At 40.4% G+C, this 15964-nt stretch overlaps 1 long non-coding RNA gene across 5 annotated transcripts in view; it reads right to left on the bottom strand.

Annotated features, from left to right (window-relative positions):
- The window catches only part of LOC129639356 (uncharacterized), an 81551-nt gene that overhangs the window by 16904 nt on the left and 48683 nt on the right, over positions 1-15964 (bottom strand). Inside the window, exon 3 of one of the 5 annotated variants that reach the window (XR_008708351.1) lies at positions 13744-14192. The exons of the other annotated variants lie outside the window; for them this stretch is intronic. This is a non-coding gene — a long non-coding RNA (uncharacterized LOC129639356). Of the gene's footprint in view, positions 1-13743; positions 14193-15964 lie in introns of those variants that run through there. 5 annotated transcript variants of the gene reach the window in all.

Below are 15964 nucleotides of genomic sequence, written 5' to 3'. Positions count from 1 at the left end.
AGGAAATCAGTCCTAAATATTCATTGGAAGGACTGATGCTTAAACTCCAATACTTTGGCCACCTGATGGGAAGAACTGACTCATTTGAAAAGACCCTGATGCTGGGAAAGACTGAGGGCAGGAGGAGAAGGGGATGACAGAGGACGAGATGGTTGGATGGCATCACCGACTCAATGGACATGAGTTTGAGTAAACTCCGAGAGTTGGTGATGGACAGGGAGACCTGGCGTGCTTCAGTCCATGGGGTCTCAAATAGTGGGACATGACCGAGCGACTGAACTGAACTTATTCCCAGGTGGTGCTAGTGGTAAAGAACCCTCCTGCCAACGCATGAGAGGTAAGAAATGCAGGATCGATCCCTGGGTTGGAAGATCCCCTGGAGGAGGAAATGGCAACCCACTCCAGTATTCTTGCCTGGAGAATCCCATGGACAGAGGAGCCTGGTGGGCTACTGCCCATAGGGTCGCAAAGAGTCAGACATGTGTGCAAGGATAGACACACACATACACATATCATTACTGAAAAGAGATTCCTTCCTAACTTGTACTTATCCACTGGATGGAGTTTTAGTGTCATGGGCAGTGTGAAGTGGTAGAAAGTAAGTGGTCTCTGGTTCTAATTCCAGCTCTGTGACTTCCTAGATGTATTGATCTGCACTTGGACAAATTAATTAAATTAATTCCCTGAGCTTCACTCTCCTAAGACATGCTTGGATTTGAATTGATAGATGAATAAAAGAACTAACAATTCTACATTTAAGGTGCTGGACACTTTAAGTTCTTTAAAATTGTTATTATTACTTTCTAATAAACATCATAAGCTTGTTTGGTTTTTCATTGTAATGTCCTATGCATCAGGTGAACTTAAGGAATTAATGATACTGATGATGCAAGCATTTGTCTAAATATGATACCATCATATTGCCTCTCCACTCTGACAAAAAACATGTAGGCACCAAAGCAGACCACGAGAGGCTTGTGGGTCCAGGGCAATAAATAAATAGGCTTTATTTGATTTGCATAGTGCTCATTACAAGTGTTAAGTTAGTTCATGATATTCGAAAATCAGAAGATTTATTATAAACAACCAGATTTCCAGCTTCTTTTGAAAAATCAGAAAATCTCCAACAATCATGCTTGGCCACCATCAGTTGGAGCTGAAAAGTAACTACTGCCCCTTTGAGATAGGACATGGTTTCTCCAATTTGCCAATCTCCACTTGCTTGATTTTATTTAAGTTAGGTAAGTGGTCACTACAGTCATTTGAGTTTAAGACCCTAAGTCTTACAGGGAAAAGTAAATATTCAAATAATCTATGAGACAATTTGACACAAAATTGCTTCTTTGAAACCATAACCCAGTTTTAGGTTGAGTTTGGAAACATGGAGAATTTTTTAGGAGAATCCTTTAAAAGGAACTAAGGAGTTCCAAAACAATAGGCATAGAGACTTGAGTATTGTCTATCAATTCAAATTATCCTCCTTGGCCTTCTATCTCTATACTTACATCACACCTTGGAGTGAAGATTGTTCATAAAAAGAGGGAAATAGTAAAAGAGCTGCAGAGCAGGCTGTCAGCTGTTTTGATGCCATTAATCTCAGTAGCAACAGGGGTTAATGCTCTTGGTACAGATGACAGCACCTCAACAGCTATCATGGCCACCCTTGAGGTAGACACCTGCCAGAACTAGAAGGCTGTGACCTCTTTGTGGGCACCAGAAGCTGCAGAGCCTTCAGTGAACCTTGTCAGCAATAGCTTCTGACATTATCCACAGTGGCTATAAATGAGAGCGGACAAAGAAAATGGCGATGGGACAGCAAAGTCAGTGGGTGTGCATTTGGTGCACACAATTGACATCCTGAACCATTTCAGAATTATTTGGGCTGAATCGGAGAGCTCGATGGCATGTGCCTGGAGAGTGGACTGGAGCTAGAGAAATGCTGCTCAGTGATTCTGATCCAGGCCCTAGGCTCACCCACAGGATAGGGTATAAAATTAAGATGCTGTTCAGCAAATTTTATCAGTTGCAGTTGCTTTGCTAACTTGTCAGTTGATAATTACCAATCTCCTTTGTTTTTAAGTGTATTTAACGAGGAGTGACTTAAATGTATTAATCAGAAAAATGCTGATTTTCAATGCCTAATGGTCCAACCTAGATAACCAACACACTGAAGGTTTTTCCTTGTTCTTTATTGGGCTCCACTTGGATTTTGGTCAAGTTCAAAAGTAAACACCATTCCCTTTTCTTCTAGCTCTTTCCTTAACTGGAAATAAAAGAAAAGGTTTGAGTCCCATTGTTTTGTAGGAAATATGGTTGGTGTGATTCCTGAGTTTCCTTTTAAACAAGTCTCTTTGACACGAGTGTGCCTGATTTATTATGATCAGCATCCATAGAAACTCTAGGAAGAGGAATAACTAAAGGGTCAGGAGGAGGAGGCGGCAAGAGAGGATGAGGTGGTTGGATGGCATCACTGACTCAATGGACACCGAGTTTGAGCAAACTCCAGGAGATGGTGAAGGACAGGGAAGCCAGGCATGCTGCAGTCCATGCGGCCGCAAAGAGTCTGACACAACAACTGAACAACAGCTTCACAAGGTGGGTAAATGGTATAGAGGAACTCATTGTAACTATCTTTTCTAAGCTTACAACTCTTCTGTAAATCTAAAACTATTTCAAAACAAAGGTTTCCCCCCCCACCAAACTTCAGTTACTTCTTATGTTGGTGAGGATAAAATTTACAGCAATGGAGAGACTAAAGAAGTTGCTTAGAAATGTTTTCCCAAATCAATATTTAAACCATGTGTTTTCACTGTCTCACCACAAAAATGTATCTGTGACTATCACTCTCAATATTATATTTTAAAATTTACTACAACTCAGTCTTTGAGACACCATCATAAAGCCAACTTCCTGTGGTTGATGAGTTTCACAATAAATCAACCCCCAATTCAGTGAACCAGGGATTGGGGTTCAGTCAGTTCAGTTCAGTTCAGTCACTCAGTCGTGTCCGACTCTTTGCGACCCCATGAATCGCAGCATGACAGGCCTCCCTGTCCATCACCAACTCCCGGAGTTCACTCAGACTCACAGCCATCGAGTCAGTGATGCCATCCAGCCATCTCATCCTCTGTCATCCCCTTCTCCTCTTGCCCCCAATCCCTCCCAGCATCAGAGTCTTTTCCAATGAGTCAACTCTTCGCATGAGGTGGCCAAAGTACTGGAGTTTCAGCTTTAGCATCATTCCTTCCAAAGAAATCCCAGGGCTGATCTCCTTCAGAATGGACTGGTTGCATCTCCTTGCAGTCCAAGGGACTCTCAAGAGTCTTCTCCAACACCACAGTTCAGAAGCATCAATTCTTTGGCGCTCAGCCTTCTTCACAGTCCAACTCTCACATCCATACATGACCACAGGAAAAACCATAGCCTTGACTAGACAGACCTTTGTTGGCAAAGTAATGTCTCTGCTTTTGAATATGTTATCTAGGTTGGTCATAACTTTCCTTCCAAGGAGTAAGCATCTTTTAATTTCATGGCTGCAGTCACCATCTGCAGTGATTTGGAGCCCCCCAAAATAAAGTCTGACACTGTTTCCACTGTTTCCCCATCTATATTTCCCAAGAAGTGATGGGACCGGATGCCATGATCTTCGTTTTCCTGAATGTTGAGCTTTAAGCCAAATTTTTCACTCTCCACTTTCACTTTCATCAAGAGGGATTGGGGTGGGAGGAGGCAATTCTAAGTTACGGGGGGATGTTTGACTGTATGGGTTGCTGGCACTCCTAGCCCCCATAGTGTTCAAGGGTCGACTGTGCAATATTTAGAAAAGCCTTACACAGAAACTTTTTTCCTTTTGGACTCTTCACAGATACCCCCATATTTTCAAAGGAAATACTGGAGGGGCTTATATTCATTTAATGCTGGAGCTACTGGTGCATTACTCCTTGCAGCAAACTATGCAAATTTATTCTCTATCTGGGCCCAGGGCAAGGGCTGGAAGGGCGAAGAATTAAGATCCAGAAAAGACTGAAGCTGTGGAAGGAAAGTGCTGGATACAACAATTTTATTTTAAAGTAGCTGCTCTAAGGATAGTTCTAAAGATATTCTGAAATTTCTATTTAGCATTCCCCTCATCCTGACGATGAGAGACATATTTGAACTCTTACATATTAAGGGATAGGCATTGTGCTAATTGTGTCAACTACATAATTTCATTTAGTTCTTGAGACAAACTATGAAGTCAGTAATGTTTACTGTTTCTATTTTATCTAGTAAGAAATTGAGTCTGAGGTTTTGTTGTATGACACCTATGTGCAAGAATGCGACATTCCTTTATTTCTCTAAATCAAATTAAATCTAGTTCTGAATGCCCATCCATAAGGTCAATATTTGGGTCCACTGAGACTTAAGTGGAGCCAGGAGAGAAAAAGAAGTTCTGGCAATTTCATCCACTGTGGTGGTATCTATGATCGTCAGTGCTACCTCCACTTCAGTGTGTGTTAGTCGCTCAGTCGTGTCCGACTCTTTGCAACCCCATGTACTGTAGCCCGCCAGGCTCCTCCATCCCTGGGATTTTCCAGGCAAGAATACCGGAGTGGGTTGCCATTTCCTTCTCCAGGGGATCTTCCCAACCCAAAAATCGAACCCAGGTCTCCTGCATTGCAGGCAGATTCTTTACTCTTTGAGCCACCAAGGAAGCCCTCCACTTCAGTCCTGGGCCAGCTGCTGACTACTGCCGAGATGGCTCTGTTGACCACAGGCTCCCACAGAGTTCTTCTCAGCACAGAGTTGGCAGGTTAATCAAAAACAATACAGAATGCCTGGTTAAATTTCAATTTCAGATAAACAATAAGTACTTTCTAGCATAGGCATATCACATGCAATAGTTGCAACAGTGACTTATTGTTTATATGAAATTTAAATTTAACTGGGCAACTTGTATTTTATGGAGCAACCCTGTCTGTCAGCAGCCATCAAGGCCATAACGCTTAGTTTCCAGCCTCCTCCTCATTCATGTCTCAGCCATTTCCCATCCAGAGACAGGTGCAGGAAAGGGCCATGTGATTTGGAAAATACCCTGGTTGTACCCAGTCCTCTGTCCCCACTAGCAGAGTCATGAGGAGATCAAAGGTCTGATCAATACTGACTAGCCTGCTGAGTGCTAAGAAAACAAAGTAGCAGTGGAAGGAAAATCCCTCTGTTGAAGCTGTGTCAAGGGGTTAATTCTGTGACCTTACAGAGGCCACACACCAGAGAATTCAGGTGGACATGCCCGAACCAGATTCAGGTCCAGTCCCCTAAAGACTCTGTGCTGGTGGCTCTCAGACTAGGAACATTCAGTGTAGCCTCCATTCACTCACTGGGACAGCACACCTAGAGCCTCAATCCTATAAATGCACTTGCTTAAGACCCCAGCTGGCCATTTAAAGCTGTAACAACTCAAAACAAAATCTGTTTACTATTACACAAGTAGTAAGTGTGTGAATGTTTTTAGTATTTGGGTTCTATCATGTTATTCTTTTATCACTGTGTGTGTTCTTTTAGCATTCCTTTAAAAAGATTTTGCCTTTTGCATTGAAGTTGGCCCAACCAAAAGTACTTACATAAAGGACCCATGAGAGGGATGCTCATCAAGGGAAATTAAAGAAATATTTTCCCCCATGTTGTTCATGGGTGCTGCTCCAGGACCATGACAACCCCATCCCTAGAAAAATACACTGGCACTGCGGCTAACCTTCAAGGAGAGGCCAACAGGATCACAATAAGAATCACCTTTACTTAGTAATCTATAAAGGGAAGCCCCAGATTTCACACTAAGTCATGATAACAATGCTTTAAATGAAACTTCACTGATTTTTTAACTATTAATAAATATATTGACTAGATAGCTCTAGCTATAGGACAAATATTATAGCCACTCTCTCCTTAAAAACAACCTAGATCATAGTGTATCGACTGTTGATCTAGTTATCTCAATTTGCTTAACCAAAATAGAAAACTTTGCAATTATCTGGTCAACCGTTCATATAAACTATTTCCAGAAAATATGATCTGAATAACCATAAATTATTGTATGCAGGGAATGTGCCTCTAAGTACTTGATTCAATCTCCTTCTTAATCAGATTCTTTAAACATTTATGAGGAAAAACTGGTCAATAGTAATGAAATCTTTCCCTTATAACAGAAAAAATCATCTTCTATTTTGTCTCTTTGATATTATTTTTGGCCTTTTCAGTTGAAGAACAATGGCAGGTAAAAGGAGGCAAGTTGGCAACTTGAGCATGTAATGCATATATTATGCATTTATAGGCCCCTTTCACCTGTGTGCTCTGGTTTTGAATCAGACATGGGTGACTGTTCATGTATAAGCGACAGGACACCCGTGCTAGGTTTTATTCCCAGAGATAGTCATTTGAGACATTATCCATCCTTGCTATTCTGTTCTAGATTCCAAATGGCAACTTCAAACAAAACACGAGAGTAAATTGGAGGGCAGCAGAAGGACAAGTTAAGAAATTCAGCTATTAAAGATTTCACCACATTTCTTCCTTAGCCTTCCTCCTCTCTTAGCCATGGTGGGAGCTGACTGAAGTCCATTATTTGCTGTCAATCACAAAACCTTTGTTAAAATTATTAATTAGGTAAGAAACAAAAGATAGGGGGAAGATGGAAGGAATCAGAAAAATACTTGGATAAGTTGCATACCATAAATCCTTCCAATTTCATCTCTTAGCAGAAATACTCTGGCAACTTTCTGAACTAAATTTCTAACTGTTGATCCTCATGCTTCATGATAATATAACAAAACGCAGAAGGGCACCCCAGTTAATCATTTCCATGTACAGTTTTAGAATTCATTGATTTGACAATTTCACCATAATCAGTCATGTCATGATCATTTAGTATAATAGAGGAATCAAGACCTGAACTATTAGTCTCTGTAATGATATTTATTGACTTGAAATCTGTTCTAGAAAAAAGTCTGGGCATTATACTAAACATTTACCACTTGGTACATACTCAAGATTATTGCTACTAGACTTGTTTCTTTCGGTAACAACTACGTTTCCAACTAATGGCAGCCTGAGAAAATGAACTTGTCCTCTAATAGTTGGCCAACTTCCCCCAGAGTTTGCCAAATTCTAAATGCCTGAGGGATAAGCAGTCTTTCAAAAATCAGAAAGAGAAGTCAAGGAAACAATCCAATTCACCACTGCAACAAAAAGAACAAGATACCTAGGAATAAATCTACCCAGAGAGACAAAAGGCTTTAATGCAGAAAACTGTAAGACTCTGATGAAAGAGATCAAACATGACACAAACAGATGGAGCAATATACCATGTTCTTGGATTGGAAGAATCAATATTATGAAAATGACTATACCACTCAAAGCGATCTACAAATTTAAAGTAACCCCTATTAAACTTACAATGCTATTTTTCAGAGAACTAGAAAAATAATCTCACAATTTGCATGGAAACACAAAAGACACCAAAGCTAAAGCAATCTTGAGAAAGAAAAACAGATGGAGGAATCAGGCATCCTGACTTTAGACTATACTACAAAATTACAATAATCAAGACAGGATGTTACTGACACAAAAACAGAAATATAGACCAATGGAATAAGATATAAAGTCCAGAGATAAAGCCATGCACCTATGGGAAACTTATCTTTGACAAAGGAGGCAAAAATATACAATGGAGAAGACAGCCTCTTCAATAAGTGGTGCTGGGAAAACTGGACACCTACATGCAAAAGAATAAAACTAGAACAATGTCTAACACCATACACAAAGATAAACTCAAAATGGATTAAAGACCTAAATGTAAGACCAGAAACTAGAAAACTCTTAGAGGAAAACACAGGGAGAATACTCGATGACATAAATCAAAGCAAGATCCTCTACCACCCACCTCCTAGAGTAATGGAAATAAAAACAAAAGTGAACAAGTGGGACCTGATTAAACTTGAAAGCTTTTGCAGAGCAAAGGAAACTATAAGCAAGGTGAAAATACAACCCTCGGAATAGGAGAAAATAATAGCAAATCAAACAACTGACAAAGGATTAATTTCCAAAATATACAAGCAGCTCATACAACTCAATGCCAGAAAAACAAACACCCCAATCAAAAAGTGGGAGAAAGACTTAAGCAGACATTTCTCCAAAGAAGACATACAGATGGCTAACAAACACATGAAAAGATGCTCAACATCGCTCATTATTAGAGAAATGCAAATCAAAATCACAATGAGATATCACCTCATACCGTAGGTCAGAATGACCATCATCAAAAAGTCTACAAAAAATAAATGCTGGAGAGGGTCTGGAGAAAAGGGAATGGTCTTGCACTGTTGGTAGGAATGTACATTGATATAACCACTATGGAAGACAGTATGGAGATTCCTTAAAAAACTAGGAATAAAACCACCATATGACCCAGCAATCCCATTCCTAGGCATATACGCTGAGGAAACCAGGGTTGAAAAAGACACATGTATCCCATTGTTCATTGCAGCACTATCTACAATAGCTAGAACATGGAAGCAACCTAGATGTCCATCAACAGAGGAATGGATAAAGAAGTTGTGATACATATACCCAATGGAATATTACTCAGCCATAAAAAGGAATGCCTTTGAGTCAGTTCTGTTGAGGTGAATGAACCTAGAACCTATTTCCAGAGTGAAGTGAGTCAGAAAGAGAAAGATAAATATCATATTCTAACATATATACGGAATCTAGAAAAATGTTTCAGAAGAATTTATTTACAGGGCAGCAATGGAGAAACAGACAGACAATAGACTTATGGACATGGGGAGAGGGGAGGAGAGGGTGCAATGTATGGAAAGAGTAACATGGAAACTTACATTACCATATGTAAAGTAGACAGCCAAGGGGAATTTGCTGTATGGCTCAGGAAACTCAAATGGGGGCTCTGTATCAAACTAGAGGGGTGGGATGGGGAGGGATATGGGAAGGAGGTTTAAAAGGGAAGGGATATATGTGTACCTACAGCTGATTCATGTTGAGATTTGACAGAAAACAACAAAATTCTGTAAAGTAATTTCCTTCAATTAAAAAATAAATTATAATGCAGTGTTTGAGGTTTAAAAATAAAATAAATTTACAAAAAAAGAAGTTGTGGTATATGTATACAATGGAATATCACTCAGCCATAAAGAGGAACACATTTGTGTTAGTTCTAATGAGGTGGATGAATGTAGAGCCTATTATACAGAGTAAAGTAAGTCAGAGGAAGACTAATATCGTTTATTAATGCATATATATGGAGTCTAGAAATATGGCACTGACAAACCTATCTGCAAGACAGCAAGGGAGACACAGACAGAGAATGGACTTGTGGACACAGGGCAAGAGGAGGAGAAGGTGGTAAGAATTAAGAGAGTCACATTAAAACATACACATTACCATGTGTAAAATTAGATAGTCAGTGGAAATTTGCTGTATGTCGGTGCAGGGAGCTCTGTGTGATCAGGGACACAGGGTCTGGTCCACAGTAAATCTGGTGCTTGTTAAATAAATAATTGAATCAATCTGGGGAGGGGAGGGAAGAAGAGGGAGGCTCAACAGAGAGGGGATATATGTGTAATTATAGCTGATTTGTGTGGTTGTATGGCAGAAACCAACACAACATTATAAAGCAATTATTCTCCAATTAAAAAATAAATTAAAAAATAATTGAATCAAATGCTATTCATCTCCAGCACCACCACCACTAAACCGCAATCTCACGAACATCTCAATCATGTATTTTCCCTTGAGTCGCTTGTCCTGGCTACAGTTAAATCACACGTTCTAACATTCAAACCCTCAATTACTGGTCTGGGTAGTATGACTCTTGGGGTGATGTGTCAGCAGGCAATTATTTGAAACCAGACTTCTATGTATCACTAATGCATTTCTGCCACTCCCCAATTTGTATAAGTCCTTTCCATAAGACTCTCCAAGACAAATGTCCCATTGCTATCTTTGGCTCAATTGTCCCTGGTAAGATGGAAGAGTATTGGTTAACTATGATTCCAGGACATTATTCTTGCCCAAGCTTTACTATCACATAGTCTAGTACAGACCCTTGACCCTATGTCAATTCCTGACATGCTCAGGTGGGACACAAAACACAAATACTAAATGCATTTTGTGCTTAATACCATCAAATCCCATCTCCCTTTCTTAGGATAAATGAGCTTTCATCCTTCAATTCTTGATGTCTCTGGTGATTACAGTATTGTAGTCAAAGGCAACAAAAGGCCACTAATAGTGTTAAGCTTTACCTGACATTCAAATTCCTAATAATACAATGGTGAAGAAAAGAGGAGGAAAAGGGCCAAAGGAAGGCATGAATGAGCAAGGAATAATGAAACATTTTCTCGAGTTGAAAATGAGTTCGAACTCTAATATTTAAGTTCACGATTCAAATAGTGCTCAATTTTATTTCTTGATGACAAATTCTGCCTCTTCAAATTAAGGATAAAAGCTGGAAAAGGTTTTTCACAAGTCAATTGCCTATACAAAACATTCTGATGAGTAGTTAAGCATGTATTAATTAGAAACATATGGGGATTAATTTCCTTCAAATAAATGTAGTTATGAAACTTGAGAGTAAAGGAGAATCACTTAGCAAAACACTCTCAAATCATGCTGAATATATAAGATTAAGCAAGATATATTTATTCAAATTTAAAATACGTTTTTGTTTTTTTTTTTTTGGCATCTAGCCAGTGGGCCAACTAGGCAATAAAGTCTTCATTAGCAAGAGTATCATTTTTACATATATATATTCGTTATTTGACTCATGGATTCCTTGTTTCAAAAAATATCAGGAAAATATGGAAGAGAAAGGGCTAGGGGAGAGGGTTTTAGCTGTATCTGTGATGTTTTATTTCTTTAAAAAAGAGATTTGAAATAAGAATGGCAAAACAGTAACACCATCAAATCTGGCTGATGGGTATGTGTGTTTCTATTTTATTTTTTTCTATATGCTTGAGAAGAACAAGTTTTTGATAGAAGTGTGCAGGCAGTATGTGATGGTAAATGAGAACATGGGATTCGGTTTGAGGTATCTGGTTTGGCTGTTTACTAGTTCCATGACCTTGGCAATCTAAATTTCAGTTTCCAAACATACGAAATAAGGAAAATATGAACTGGTTCCCATCCGAAGGGTGAGAACTCTGTATTATTTGGAGAAAAGATGTGTGTTCTTAAGTCTTAGGTTCAGTTCCTCTGAAAACAGACTTTCAGACAGATTTGTGTGGAGCTTTCACTAGGCAGTGCTCTCAGAAATGGCACCAGTGGAAGCACCAAGGATACCAGAGGAAGAGGGAGAAGCTGAGCTGTGATGTTATCACAACAGAGGCCTCAGCCAGTCCCATGGGGGTACACTGGAGCTGAAACAGTCCTTCACAATTGGCTAGAATCAAGGGAAGGAGGCCATAACTTTGTAACTCTATGTCAACCACCAAATCATTGGCTAAAGACTACCTGTAGGCAAAGGACATAGCCTTGGGTGAGGCAGAGCCTATCAGCCAAGGACAGTACCTAGGGAGGAAGTAAGACAGCAAACATCAGCAACCACCAGCAACCACCAGATGAGGAACGAGGGCCTTAACCCTGAAGGGAGAAGCTATGTTAAGCACCACAACATCCACTACAGTCAGGGACTGAGACTCATCCTTGGGAATGGAAAGAACATGGTGCAGAAGTGGAAGAACGAAAAATCAAAGGATTATAGGGCCAGGGATTCCCTGGTGGCTCAGACAGTCAAGAGTCTGCCTGCAATGTGGGAGACCTGGATTCTATCCCTGGGTCAGGAAGACTTCCTGGAGAAGGAAATGGCAACCCACTCCAGTGTTCTTCCCTGGAGAATCCCATGGACGGAGGAGCCTGGCGGGCTACAGTCCATGGGGTGGCAAAGGGTTGGACATGACTGAGTGACCTCACTTTCACTTTCTTTTTCACAGGGCCAGGCAGTTAGGTCCCTGGGCTCTAGGTGAGATGGGCTGGGATCTGAAAGCCTGCAGTAGAAGGTTAGCTGTGACAGGATCATAGCCTTTTGTAAGTCACAGTCTTCACACTCTGTGGATCTGGGTTATGTCCCTGCTGTTCTCTAGTATACAATTTATATGCAAATGGGCTTCCCAGATGGGTCAAGCTGTAAAGAATCCACCTGCAATGAAGGAGACATAAGTTTGATCCCTGGGGTGGGAAGACCCCCCAGAGAAGGAAATGACAATCCACTCCAGTATTCTTGCCTGGGAAATTCCATGGACAGAGGAGCCTGGCAGGCTACAGTCCATGGGGTTGCAAAGAGTGGGACGTGACTGAAGCAACTGAGCACGCACTTAATTGTGTATGTATCCAGTCCGATGCTACCCGGGGCACAGATTTGAAGAAAGAAGCACCATGAACACTTAGTGTTACTGTAATAGTGTCAACCAGAATCCAAACCAAAGAATCGAAGAGAAAGATGACATTCGGATGACCAAATCAGGTCATCAAGTTAGCAGGGATGGAGTATTTCTCATTTTTTAAACCACTTTGAAACATTCATCCTTTTCAGAAAAGAAAAAGATATTTAAAATTTAACGCTAGACTATATTTAGCCAAAACCCCTTTTTAAAAGTCAAGGCCACTTTCTCCAGCAGACTGTGGAATCAAAGACAAACAGCATGGCTTCCAAGGAAATCATTTGTACACAAAATTCAGAGATCACACTGAGTTAGGTTTTTAAGCATATTTGAACCTACCAGTTTTATTGTATCCACTAATGCCAGTCACTTATTTATAGACTGATGTCACATGCTCATTTGACTGCACATAAGTTGATGATTCAATTTGGATTCAATAGGCTTTATTTATTTGCAAGGTCGCTGAGAACTTTGGAATTAAAATAATGAAGCATCTGAGAGAAGGGGCACTGTGTACATAGCTGTATAATGGGAAGACTTCTGTTTTGGCTTTTTCCTTTGACCAAATCCTTAAGCCTATTTGCATTTCAGTGTATGCATCTGTACACCAGTATGAGCACATACTACATCTGATTAGGTCTACAGGTATGAATTAAATACTGAATAGATCACTGATTATAGCTGGATTGTATTGTTATTTTCAGAGTTTTTATAAGGAGTGTTATAGATGGAAGGGTGCCATGGAATAAAGAAGAGGCTTTGAACCAGTCAACTAACGTGCAATGTTTCCAGGGGCATTTAACTAACTATGCAATCCATTCAATCCACATGACTGAACACATGGCTGTTAGCCTGTCACCCAGCTTGGATGACTTCACTGCCTATACAGTTCAAAGCCAAATACACTGCATGCCTGTTCCGGTAATTCATTCATACAAATGAGAGGAAACAAATATAGGCCACCATAAATTTAACTTTCTCAAGACGACCCATCTACTACCCCTCCCCCCTCCACCGGGAGAAGCTAGACAAATCCACAGTAATGCTTTTGTCATAGAGAACTATGCTTTCCAGCACTGCTGCAGCTAAACCGCACATGTACACACAAGACTATCTGAAAAGAAACACACTGGAAAATTCCTTCCTCTCCTTTCGCTTTGCAAAAGCTTTGCAAGAGCTATTGTTCTTTCTTCTCATACTCAATTATGCTTCTGTTTTTGCGAAGAAAAAGCAAGGATGTGGGTAGGTTGCTTTTACTCATCTTTTAAACATTAAGTGTCTGACCTGACATGCTAGTAGACAATCAAACATAGTGACCATAAAATCAGTTACCACACTGTCCTTTTCCGTAGGAGCTAGTCTTGTAGGACCACTGATTAGAGAGAGCTGTCATCAAGTAATATTCTCCCTGGGCTCTGTTTTTTCAACCATTTGGAATTGTAAAAACCACTCCTAGTTTGCAGGTTATCCAAAGACAGACAGGCAACGGACCAGATTTGGCCCCCCAAGCCATAATTCGCCAATTCCTGTTTTAGACTGGTGGTTCCCAAGTTGTTTCCCCTAGAATTACCCAGGGAATGTTTTAAAGTAAACACTCAAGGCACACTTCAAACCAATTACAACACAATCTCTGGGGGATACAAGCAAGCATCAGTCATTTTGGAAGCTCCTCAAGTGGATTCCAGGGTACAAACATTTTGGGACTTGCTGATGGCTTGATGGTCCCTTCCAGTGCTAACCATGCAGACTCTTTGCTTGTCATTCCTAGAATCATGAGCAGAAGACCGTATGTTACTGGAAGGGTAGGTTTCACAATCAAAATGTCATAGTAGTGACTTCCCTGGTGGTTCAGTGGTTAGGACACCACACTTCCAATGCAAGGGGTGTGGGTTTGATCCCTGGTTGGGGAACTAAGATTCTATATGCTGTGGGTATGGCCAAAAACAATTTAAAAAGGGGGAAGGGATAAAGCTTTAAAAAGTCATAGTTACAGTGTGAACTCAGCCCTGTTTGAGAGATTGTAGGTGGGAAGGCTGGCACAGTGTCTTAGCCTAGCTGTCCCTCCCCAGCACCCCTCAGAGAACAGACTCTGAGACAAAGTGGAAATTCATTTAGGGGTATCATTACAGGCATCATGTAAGGGGGATCGAGAAGAGTACAACAGGAAAGGAAAAAGACAATACACTCCATGTAGGCTTACTACAATGCAATCTTAGTTAAATCTTCTTTCTCTAAAAGAAAAAACAATGTCAACAATGATACATCTCCAACTTTAACAGGAAAAAATGTAACGTCAGACACAATTTATCTGAGTTGAATATAAACTCTTCCCTAAATGCCCCTGTCCACTGTCATTATTCCACTTAACAGTCATATCAAGCCAAGGTCCACATCAGCTCACCAAGTGAGAAGAATACAAAACACACGCTCAAAATCCTTGCACATAAAAAGAACTACTGTCAACATTTTGGCCTTTTTTTTCCTTCCAGTCTTTGTCCAGATATGTTTACATGGTTGAGATAATTGTGTGTCTGTATACATTTTTGTTGTTGATTTCTATTTCAAAACATAATTAAAGTTCTTAACTTCTGGTCTTGGCAGACATGCCACTTCTCTGGGCACTTCCTAACTGGCCTCTCCCAAACCTCCCAGCATGTTGACCACTCTCCTCGACACCAAATCCACACCTATTTGGACTCCTACCTCCCTTACAAGACCCAGATAAACTCTTAATTTTCTCCCTCCTCTTTGGTTATTCTCTCTCCTTTTCATTCTCACCATCTTTTCTTTTTTTTTTTTAATTTTTTTTAAAATCTCACCATCTTTTCAACTTTCCAGTTTTTATACTTCTATTCCAGTCACAGAACAAATAAGAGAGATGTATACATTATAGTGTTTGTGGCCTGTGTCTTCTTCCCATGCCCAGTCCCTGATCCGCAACTTAATTGAATTGCATTTCTGTGAGGGCAGGACTGATATTATCCATCTCTTTCTCCCCCCACAGTGCTTAGTGCAGCATCTTGCCCATCGAAGCACCTCCACAATTCCTTGCTGAATTAATGAATGCATGTTAAAATGGTCTCAGCTGTGGGCCAGGCATCACCAGTCTTAATACTTGCTAACTATGCCCAGGCAAATATTAAAACTCCGAGGGATAGTATCTGTGTGTCCATGTAGATATGAAAAGCCACAGGGTTTCCAAATGCATTTCACTTAAGAGTTCTACTGTGGTAATATCACAGTATGCCATGGATGCCATTGTGAAGAAAGCATTCAGAGCCATGCTTCTGGTGCCTCTCTTAAATGAACTATTTCCCCCAGCCTAAGGCCTGTATGTACAAGTGCACTCTTCACAGATTTCAAATAAGCAACTATACTGGCAAGACCACTCGCACTTCCTGCCTTCCAACCTGCTGTGGGGGCCTGTCTTTCTTTATAGTCCAACGCTCACATCCATACATGACTACTGGAAAAACCATAGCTTTGACTAGATGGACCTTTGTTGGCAAAGTAATGTCTCTGCTTTGTAATATGCT

The sequence above is a fragment of the Bubalus kerabau genome, chromosome X (assembly GCF_029407905.1).
Source record: "Bubalus kerabau isolate K-KA32 ecotype Philippines breed swamp buffalo chromosome X, PCC_UOA_SB_1v2, whole genome shotgun sequence".
Lineage (NCBI taxonomy): Eukaryota > Metazoa > Chordata > Mammalia > Artiodactyla > Bovidae > Bubalus > Bubalus kerabau.
Note: the sequence above shows the minus strand (reverse complement) of the source record. Positions and strands in the feature narration are given on the sequence as shown.